The 10446-nt window shown below is 38.3% G+C and overlaps 1 non-coding gene across 1 annotated transcript; it reads right to left on the minus strand.

The window, feature by feature from the left end:
* Positions 1-9486: 9486 nt before the first annotated feature.
* On the minus strand, positions 9487-9593 carry LOC120068615. The gene has a single exon (XR_005479253.1). It is a non-coding gene; the product is annotated as a small nucleolar RNA R71 (small nucleolar RNA).
* Positions 9594-10446: the final 853 nt, after the last annotated feature.

Here is a 10446-nt window from a genome sequence, read left to right on the forward strand (position 1 = left end):
AATCCAGAGTTTTAAACTCATCTTTGGGGTCTAAATCCAATTAACCAAATTAAACCAAATATCTCTAATTCAACTTCACGAAAATGCAGTTTGGTTCAAAGTTAGTTCCAAAGTTCAACTTATTTGTCCAATCTGAACATAAATCAAACCAAAGTTTAATAACTAAATTTTCAACAATTACTCTTAATCCAAAAAAGAACCAAACCAACTACTCACCCAAAACTTACCAAAATTGACGGAAATCATAATCTTGTCAGTAGCACCCAAAAGACTTTAAAATCCCTCCAAACTTTGTATCTAAAATCCAAAATTACAATTAATCCAATAATTAGCCTCATAATTGGTTGGTTATTCAAAACTTGAATAACAAATCCACAAATTCCCAACAAAACTCACCCAAACTAGTAGATCCAGTGAGTGTCGACGACATCCTGCTTGACGGCAGTGTCAGAGTGATGTCGCACAACCTAAGCAACAGCGACTTGCAACTGGAGGTGGCAAGCTACAGGGTCAGAGAAAGAGAGGCGGGTGGAAGATGCAAGAGAGGGAGATCGAAAAAGGGAAAACCTATGAGGCAGACCCTCATCGGCGACTACACTGGTAGGCGACAACACTCGAGTCGGCAGCAGATCTGGAAGAGCGGTGGTGTGGCGTGGCTTCGCATCTGGGACGGCGGTGAAGCGACGTGAAGGGACGAGGCTGGACGAACGTGTGGGTCGTGCGGCTGGGCTGATTGGTTCGAGGTTTGAGGCGACGCACTGGGGAAGGCTTCGGCCGGCGAGATCCGAGGTGATGACCAGATGGTTGGCTAAACGACACAACGTCAATCGGGGGGAAAGGTTGGGATCTGTGGCAGTGGGGGAGATACGAGTGAAGAGGGGGTTCGACAAAAGGAAAGAAAGTTGGAGAAAAGAAAAGAAAAAGGAAGAAAATAATAATAAAGAAATAAAAATAACATAACATAAAATAAAATATCTTATTTTATTTTATTCTATTATGTTTTATCTTATTTTATTTTAATTCTCTTTCTCCCAACTTTTAATTCCTTTTTTCTCCTTAAAATTTCAATTAAAAAAAAAAAGTTAACCAACCTCCTCCTAAAATGAAATTAATTCCTGACATTAATTTCAAATTAAATTTGTGTGACAAAAAAGTCCAATTTCCAAAATTTCCCTCTGATTAAACAATTAAAACAAATCACCCCTTTCTTAGCGATCAAATCACAATAATTATACTTAAATNATAATAATAAAGAAATAAAAATAACATAACATAAAATAAAATATCTTATTTTATTTTATTCTATTATGTTTTATCTTATTTTATTTTTATTCACTTTCTTCCAACTTTTGATCCCTTTTCCTCTTAAAATTTTCAATTCAAAAGAATTTCACTAATTCCCTCCCAAAATGAAATAGATTCGTGGCATTAATTTCAACTTAAATTTGGGGATATAAATTTCCAAAATTACACTTAAATTTCCAAAAATTCCAAAAATGCCCTTTAATACTAGAAATTACCAAAAGTACAATAAGATAAAAAAAAAAAATTGGGATGTTACATAGGGGGACCTCGCGGACCTATAGATCATGGGCTCCAACGATTCGAGATTAATCGGTTAAACTCATTAGTCCGATCTAACCCCCATTCGTTAACAAATGGAACACTCCACTACATTGAACTCCCCTCTCTGTAGATATATTATGTCCACTTAATAAGCATAATCAGTAAGTCGATCCTGTTAATATCGTTTTACCCCTGTGAATACATCTTGTTCCTTAAGTTTCTACTGATCCTCTAATGAACAATTTTGATTCATAATCTCTATGAATCAAATCCTTTCTCTATCATGAGAAGACGGGGCCCCGATTGTTCAATACCTGGAATCAGTACTTAAGAGAACAACCTATCTGCTAACCCTAAATAGGGTAGGAGTGAATTCCATCTTGCAAGGCTATGTACCCAGCTATTCATCCGGTCTTATCCCCAAAATGGTAAGCTTATTGAGCAGTGTTGTTGGACTACTCTCACTGTTTGCAGATCAAAGGATAATACCGAACAAACAGGAGTTCATAGCTAGCTTAGGATTAAGATCAAGTTAACCTAGGTTACATAATAAATTAAATAGTCAGTTTTAAGAGTAAACAGTCGTTATAAAGAAAAGTGACTATTTTCGTGGTCCAGTCTATATGCAAACTCATTGCATAGAATGCCTCCACTCACATGTCTCAACATGAACGATTTGTGAATCACATCGTTTGTAGCACCTTACAACTTCTTGTAACAACTACATAGTGGGCCACATCCTATAGTGTTACTAGGATGAGATACCCAATTTCATCCATATACTTATTAGACCATTTAGGCTATATACTGTCAACTTGATCCTGTTTATGTCACTACATAAAGTTACAACATTTAGACTATAGCCAAGGATGCATTTATTGGATTCCCATAATAAGATGCAAAATCAACAAGTCATTATTATTGATAAATAGAATGTTTAACACGAACTGCGAGTTCTAGGATATTCCTAACAATCTCCCACTTGGACTAAAACTCCAGTGAGAACAAATATATACAATATAATGTTGAGATACATAATGGGAAAAATACAATAAACTAGGGCATCTATAATACCATAGACATTCTCCCACTTGTCCTAGATTACACTACTCGGAGTCCTAGTCTAACTAGGTGGCCCTCGAAAAATTTAGCCGAGAGGCCTTGGTGAATGGATCAAGGTTGTCTTCAGAGGCTATCTTTGTAACGAGCACATCTCCTTTGTGTACGATCTCCTGGATGATATGGTACTTTCTTTCAATGTGTTTTCCACGATTGTGACTCCTGGATTCCTTTGAGTTAGCAACTACACCACTGTTGTCACAATACAGTGTGATAGGCAGGTGCATATTTGGAACGACTTCTAAATCAGCTAAGAATTTACGTAGCCATACTGCTTCCTTACCAACTTCGCATGTAGCCACGTATTCTGCTTCCATGGTGGAGTTAGCGATACAACTTTGCTTGATGTTTCTCTAAACTATAGCTCCTTCGTTAATAGTGAAAACTGAACCTGATGTAGATTTCCTAGAATCTACATCAGTCTGAAAATTAGAATCTTTGTATCCTATAAGGATCAAATCCTTAGGTCCATAAACAAGCATATAGTCCCTCGTTCTCCTTCGATACTTGAGGATATTTTTTACAGCGGTCCAATGATCGTGTCTAGGATTGGATTGGAACCTAGTGACGATTCCAACTGCAAAACATATGTCAGGGCGTGTACACAACATAGCATACATCAAACTCCCAACTGCAGATGTATATGGAATTCTGTTCATCTCCTCAATCTCTTGAGGTGTCTTAGGACATTGTTCACTCGACAAATGAATTTCATGCCTGAAAGGTAATAAACCTTGGAATTTTGCATATTATACCTTGACAACATCTTGTCAATATAAGATGCCTGAGATAGTACCAATGTTCTATTCTTTTGGTTTCGAAAGGTCTGTATTCCTAGAACATACTGAGCATCACCCAAATCTTTCATTTGCTACTGTTGCTAACCATCTCTTTACGTCAGCAAGAAAACTTGTCGCATTCCCAATGAGCAAGATATCATCAATGTATAGAACTAAGAATGCTACAATTTTTTTGACTATCTTATTGTATACACAAGGTTCATCAACATCCTGTTCAAAGCCATAAGATTTGATCCCAGTGTTAAATCTTATATTCTAGGATCTGGACACTTGTTTCAATCCATAAATGGATCGATTAAGCTTACAGACTTTCTGTTCCTATCCTTTTTTGACGAACCCCTCTGGTTGAGACATAAAAATACTTTCATCAAGATAGCCAATTAGAAAAGTTGTCTTGACATCCATTTGTTATATCTCATAGTCATAATATGTGGCAATGGAAATAAGTATTCTTATTGATTTGATCATGGCAACAGGAGAAAAAGTTTCTTCATAATCAACTCCTTCTCTTTGGGTAAAACTCTTTGCCACGAGTCAGGCTTTATAGGTCTGTACCTTGTCAGTTTGGTCTCGTTTTCTCTTGTAGATCCACTTACAACCTATAGGTGTAACACCTTATGGTTGATCTACAAGTTCCTAGACTGAGTTGAAGTACATAGACTCCATTTCATTGTCCATGGCTTTTATCCATTGTTCCCAGTCAACATCTTCCATTGCCTTTTTAAAGGGTAATGGATCCTCTAAACCATCAACTTGTATGATGTTTTGAGTTTCTGTTAAACCCATGTAGCGTTCAGGTTGTTGAATAACCCTCCACTACGACAAAGGCATTCCTAATTCTTGGGATGGACGTGACGGGACAACAACTATTGTTGATGGACCAGCTTGATCAACAACTCTTGTTGATCTTTCTATAGTATCTTTAGACAGTTCTTGCAATATTAGTTTACTGAGAGGTAGATGATTTTTAATATGATCCTTTTCCAAGAATGTTGCATTTGTCGATACAGACACTTTATCTTCTTGGGGATCATAAAAGTATCCTCCTTTTGTTTCCATGGGATATCCTAAAAATAGGCATAATTTTGAACGTGTTTTCAATTTCTTAGGATTCTGTACCAACACGTGTGCTGGACAACCCCAGATACGAAAATGGCGTAAACTCATTTTGTGTTCTTTCCATAATTCATATGGTGCTTCTGAAACACTTTTGGACGGAACAACGTTCAGAATATAAACTGCAGTCTTTACTGCATACCCCCAAAAGGATTGAGGTAATTGAGCATAACTCATCATAGACCAAACCATGTCCAACAAGGTTCGATTTCTCCTTTCTGCAACACTGTTTTGTTGTGCTGTTCCAAGTGCTGTTAGTTAGGATTGAATTCCACGATCTACTAGATAGTTCTGGAATTGCAAATCCATATACTCACCACCTCGATTAAATCGAAGTGTTTTAATTCTTTTACTTAATTGATTTTCAGTCCCAACCTTAAATTCTTTGAACTTTTCAAGAGCTTCAGACTTGTGATCGATTAAGTAAATATAGCCATATCGAGAGTAATCGTCAATAAAACTGACAAAGTACTGATATCCTCCTCAAGCTTTAACACTCATCGGACTACAAAGATCTGAATGTATAAGTTCAAGAGGTTCTTTAGCACGAAGACCTTTGTCAGAAAAAGATCTTTTTGTCATTTTTCGCTCAAGACATGATTCACATGGAGGTAGGGAACTGACTTCTAACTGATTTAGATTACCGTTTTTTATCAATCTCTTAATCCTGTTGAGATTAATGTGACCAAGCCTGAGGTGCCAAAGATAGGCGTTAGGAGAAATTTTCCACTTTTTATTAGAGTTTCAGCCATTTTAAACATCTCTATATTTAAAATGGCTTTTGCTTCAATTGGTTGTAATATGTATAAGTTATTTTCAAGTCTAACAGAAAAAATATGAACACCTCTTGAATAAACAAACATTTCATTACATTCAAAAGATACATTGTACATATTCTCTAAAAGACAGGAAATGGAGATCAAATTTCTTTTCATCTTAGGTACAAAAAACACATTCTTGAGCAAGATAAAAGAATCTCCAAAAAACAACTTCACATCTCCCACTGCTTCAGCTGAAATGACTTCACTTGTCCCCACCTTGAAAGTCATCTCATATTCAGAAAGTCTTCTCCAAGAACTAGTTTCATGTAGAAAAGTACAAACATGATTAGCGGCACTTGAATCCAATATCCAGGTAAGGTGAGAATTTTCCACTATACATGTTTCAACAACTAGTAAATCATATTTACCTTGTTTAGCCTTTTCTGCTTTCTTTTCAGCCAGATATTTTGGGCAACTTCGTTTCCAATGCCCAACCTCTCCACAATGGAAACATTTTCCCTTGGGAGTTTTGTTTTTGTTTTTCTTCTTAGTGGATTTCTTTTTCCCTTTTCCTTTCTTCTTCATTTGTACGGTTTTATCCTTAGAAGAAGAAGGACCAGCTTTCTTATCATCAACGGGTTTCGTACTAGACGTGGATACCATGTAAAACTTTTTCAGTTTCGAAATAACATTTATTTCTTTTTCCTTCAGTTTCATCATAGATTGATAAGTTTGCAACTCATTCAAAAGCGTCGTTAAGTTATAAGTGATTTTTTTCATGACAGCATTTGTCCTGAACGGCAGATAGCTCTCAGGAAGAGATTCCAGTATCATGCTCACTTGACTTGTCTCGTCTATCATAGCCCCGTGAGCCCTCCACAATGTTAAAATAGACCATCATATATAAAACGTGTTCTCTTACGTTGGTCCCATCTTTAATGCGAGTTACATACACATATTTGATGGCTTCATGTCTAACAGATGATGACGGTTGCCCGAACATCTCCTGTAATGATGCCATGACTCATGGGCTGTGGGCATGACTCATGTTTCTTGTTGAGTACATCAGATATACTCGCCAAGATATAGGTCTGGGCTTTCTCGTTCGCCCTTACCCACCTATCATAGACGTCCTGAACATTTCGAGTAGCCATTGAACTGGGAACTGGATGACACTCCTCCGTCAACACAAACTTCAGATCATCTACTACTAATATCGTATATATGTTTGACTTCCAATTCGAATAACACTTTCCATTAAATTTGTCACAAGCAAGCAATTGTATGATTGAGTTCGACATTACTGCAACATTTTAAACAAACTATATTAAATATGCATCTAAATCCATTTTTAGCAAAAACTAATAAAGTACCCAATAAATCTTTATTTATTTGCAATGATACTTAAGTGATTTAGAACAAATGCTACCGTGGGGCAGTCAATAATTCCTTCACAGAAGCAAGACAGTTCTTGACCAAATACTATTATCTAGAATAACTCATATTCTAATAGATCTTTTGGATATCGTTTTTGGTCATGATCTTTACTAACAATTAGTAATTCTTGTAAGTGTGACCCACAATTTTCAGATCTTATAGGACGGTATGAATATGCCTTCGAGATAGAAGACAATATCCAAGATGAAACTATAAAACCCTATTCATTTTATTGAAGCCTGGGTTTTCCAAATCCTATGTTACAACCCTCCGTAGGGATTGCCGCGGTTAACAGCTAGATAGTGCCACATAAAAATGATAGCAGGCTAATAACGAGCAGAAATGCACGTTATTACAACGCAAAGATATAAAACAATGTAGGATTGCGACGGTAAAAATATGTAAAATCGTGTCCAAAAGTAATAAGTTGATAATATTGCGATCATATGCATCCATCGCATTAAATCAGCTAATTTACGTATTTTGTGCAAGAAAATGCGTTGGCGCAAGGAAGAATTGCGATCCAAGGAATTCAGTGTCCGAGCGCATTAAGAGATTGTGACCGCAAGGCTATGTGATCATATGTGCTCACGAAGATCTACTCGAGAAGGTGGCCGCATAGAGATAGCGCATCAAGGTGAAAGCATAATAAATCACAATGGGACAAAAAGCTGATGACGGTCGAATCTGAATTTAGTTGATAAGTCGTTAACGACACACTGTAGCAAGTACACTCAAATTTTCGGTGACAATTAATCGGCGCATCAGACAGAGATTTTATGACATTCCATTAGTGCAATCATTTGAGAGAAAAGCTTCTTCACCATGATCTCTATAAATACCGAAGGCCACCACCGAAAAAAAAGCTTAGCCATATAGAGAGTTCACCATAAAGAAGATAGTTAGTCGTTGTTCATAGTTTTCTTATACTTAGAAGGCGGAGATGAGTGAAGAGAAAAGACGCCGGAAGATCATTCCTGGTCTGCTTGAGAGAGTGTCGGGAAGCGTTGAGAATGGAGAGAGGGTCGACTCCTGCGAAAGCAAGAATATTCTTTTGGGCAAAGTAGAGAAACTCAGTGTAAAAGCCTTGGGAAGCAAGAAATTGCTGCTAGGCTCTCTGTCTTTATTTCCCATTGTCATTCTGTATTCTGATTTCATTTATAAAATGGAACTTGCATCTCTACATCTGTTCACTCTCTTTACATTATGCATGAGTAACTAAACTTCCGAATGGGTTGAGAAGTACTTAGCTAGCATGACCTAAAATCTTCATTTTTATGCGACTATCTTGTCTTATGTATGCGTCCATCACCCCTTTAAAGCTACTCGAGAGAGATTCTAAAGAAAGAACCTAGACTTGAGAGAGCTAGGTTAGAATCTAGACTTAAGAATGCGACATTAGAATCGCATAAGCAAGAGATAGAGACTTAGAGATAAGTTCTATTTGCTAACATGCATCGCATGTACCCTAGAAATAGGGTATGGTAGTATGTGGTCGCCTTGTGTATGTGTGTGTCATTCATCATTGCATAGACAAGAGTAGAGGCTTAGGCATAAATCCTATAGACATCATCGTATACATCGCATGTGTCCTAAAACTAGAAGCTATAGCATTTGCATTGAGAGATGACTTGCTGTTGTATGTATATAGCATGATCGCATAACGTGAACGCAATCTTAGGAAGTGTTAGCTAAATCTCTTCTCAACTCGTTCCCCTGCATACTCATTGTAACTTTCGTTGTTATTAACTCTTTTCTCAATTCTACTGCATAGAATCTATACCTTAAACAAACATACCAACCAACTCATTGTTTTATTTGTCAACGCAAAGTAATCTGAAATCACTCACGCATACTATCTCCATAGTCCCTGTGTTTGACCCTGGCCTTACCCGGCAACCTAGTAGGATTTATACTTGGGTCTTGCTAGGAAAAATTGCATGCATAACGCATACACCACCATCACAATTTACACCATTATTTCATCATATTCATAATGCATCAAGTTTTTGGCGCTGTTGTCGGGGACTACGGCAATACAAGTTGTGCTAATGGTAGCTTTTTATTTTCTTTGCAGACTTTCCATCTCTGTGCACTGCTTCTCCTTAGGTAAGGGAAGAAGAGGGCATCGTATGAGCGAAGGACAAATTCTTGAGCCCAACTACCACCCAGAGATTGAAAGAACTTTCCGAAGAAGAAGAAGAAACAACCGCCAACGACAACAAGAGAAAGATCTAAACATGGCAGAGCAACCGGAAGACAGAGCACCGAACGTAAATAATATCATGGCGAACCCCATCCTCTTAGCGAACAACCCCAATAGACCCATCTGGGACTATGTGTCGCCCAACCTTTATGATTTCTCACCAGGAATCATGAGGCCAACCCTGGACGGATCGAGGTTCGAGATGAAGCTGGTGATGCTGCAGATGATTCAAACTGTCGGACAGTTTAGCGGTAGGCGTGGCAAGGATCCGCATGCCCACCTCCGGAGTTTTATTGAAATCTGCAATACATTTGTGTTCCCAAACATCTCCTCTGAGGAGGTTCGATTAATGATGTTCCCATTTTCGTTGTGTGACCAGGCACGGAAATGGGCTTACTCTCTCGAACTAGAGGAGATTACATCATGGGAACAGGTAGTGGAAAATTTCATGAAGAAGTACTTCCCCCCGACAGAAAACGCCAGAAGGAGGAAGTTGATTACCAATTTTGAACAGGATATCGACGAATCGCTCAGTGACGCCTGGGTGAGGTTTAAGAGGCTGGTAAGAGATTGCCCGCATAATGGCTTACCAGATTGTCTACAGATGGAAATTTTCTACCACGGTTTGAACACTGCATGACCTGTCTCTTATACACATCTAGATGTGTATAAGAGACAGGGACAACGCAATCGATCAAACGAGCGCAAGTTGTGCCACTTGCGGTGAAGGCCATCCAATGGAAGAGTGTCCGAGGAACCCACAGTCTGTTTATTTCATGAAGAATAATCCATTTTCCAATACGTACAACCCTGGGTCTGTCTCTTATACACATCTAGATGTGTATAAGAGACAGAAGTTGTGCCACTTGCGGTGAAGGCCATCCAATGGAAGAGTGTTCGAGGAACCCACAGTCTGTTTATTTCATGAAGAATAATCCGCTTTCAAATACTTACAACCCTGGGTGGAGAAACCACCCTAACTTCGCGTGGAAAAATCAACAACAAAATTTTCAACCAATGGCGCAAAAAGAAGGGCCACGAGGATTTTTCCCGCGAACAAATGGTCAAACGCAAAGTCAAGCTAGTAGTTCGTAGGCGCCGCAATCTTCATCTCTGGAGAGCTTACTGAAGCAGTATATTGAAAAGAATGAAACAGTACTCCATAATCAAGTGACGTCTATCTGCAATCTTGAAATTCAGATAGGCCAGATTGTAGGCGAACTCAAAAGTAGACCTTAAGGGGCACTGCCGAGTTCAACAGAGCTCCCACGCAACCCAGGGAGTACGGGAAAGGAGCAATGTCAAGTTGTGACATTGCGAAGCAAAAAAAAAGTGGCGAATAAGAATAAGGAGTCGAGTCGGACTGCTTCAGTTGCGATGGAACCAGAGACCCCATTGACCCAAGAAGAACCAGAAGAACAGGAGACGATGAAACCAAAAA

The sequence above is a fragment of the Benincasa hispida genome, chromosome 12 (genome assembly GCF_009727055.1).
Source record: "Benincasa hispida cultivar B227 chromosome 12, ASM972705v1, whole genome shotgun sequence".
Taxonomy (NCBI): domain Eukaryota; kingdom Viridiplantae; phylum Streptophyta; class Magnoliopsida; order Cucurbitales; family Cucurbitaceae; genus Benincasa; species Benincasa hispida.